Here is an 869-nt window from a genome sequence, read left to right as displayed (position 1 = left end):
CCTTCCATATAGCACACTAACTGTTGGAACACATGGTTTTCACAAGGTTTATCCTACCCAACATTACAAGCTTTTACCTTTCTTTCACTAAACATAAACCAGTCAGGATGCCTAACAAGTTGGATATAGCGAGTTGGTCTCTTCACCAAGTCGATATATCAACAAAATTGTAGCAGATTAAGTGTATCATAAAAAGTTTTTAATTCTTTGCTTGATCCAACTATACCCCAGATGTTCCTAATGATCACACCTAGGCTGTCCTGCCTAGCTGTGGAGTGGATGATATTCTGCAACTCTCCCTGCTAACAGGGAGGTTCTAGTAATTTTCTAGTCCCTACCTACCTACCTGGCATACATTTCCAATATATAGTTTTAGATAAATAAAACCTACACGTTATATTTTATTATCCAACCCCCAAATCAATCTTTCAGATGAGGCCATACTCCCCACCCTTCAGACTGTATCAAGAGTTCCTAGATTCACTAATAGTCCCTGGCCTCAATACCTGCCCACCCCCACTTACCCACCAATAGAAGGAACTTGTAGCCCTAACTCTAATGCAAGTCTGTCTGCCTTTTATCATTAGAAATATTTTTAGATTTAAGATATGTGTTTTAGGATGAGACTTCAATTTCTGCTTGGTTGTCCTACGGATTTATTTATATAATTGACACTACTTCCCCTAGAAAGCTTCAGTATTAGTTTCATAGTAAGTGGAATTCAATTCTTTTAAGTACTTAATAAATTTTGTCAATATCAGATGCAGAGTTTGTCCTTATATTACTCATTTTTTTCTTTTTGGTATGTTGGAACTATTCTTTTTTTTTTTTTTTTTTTTTTAGTGGCAGAGTGTGTTTATTTGATTAGT

Source organism: Lipotes vexillifer, unplaced genomic scaffold (genome assembly GCF_000442215.2).
Source record: "Lipotes vexillifer unplaced genomic scaffold, Lipotes_vexillifer_v1.1 scaffold295, whole genome shotgun sequence".
Taxonomy (NCBI): Eukaryota; Metazoa; Chordata; class Mammalia; order Artiodactyla; family Lipotidae; genus Lipotes; species Lipotes vexillifer.
Note: the sequence above shows the minus strand (reverse complement) of the source record.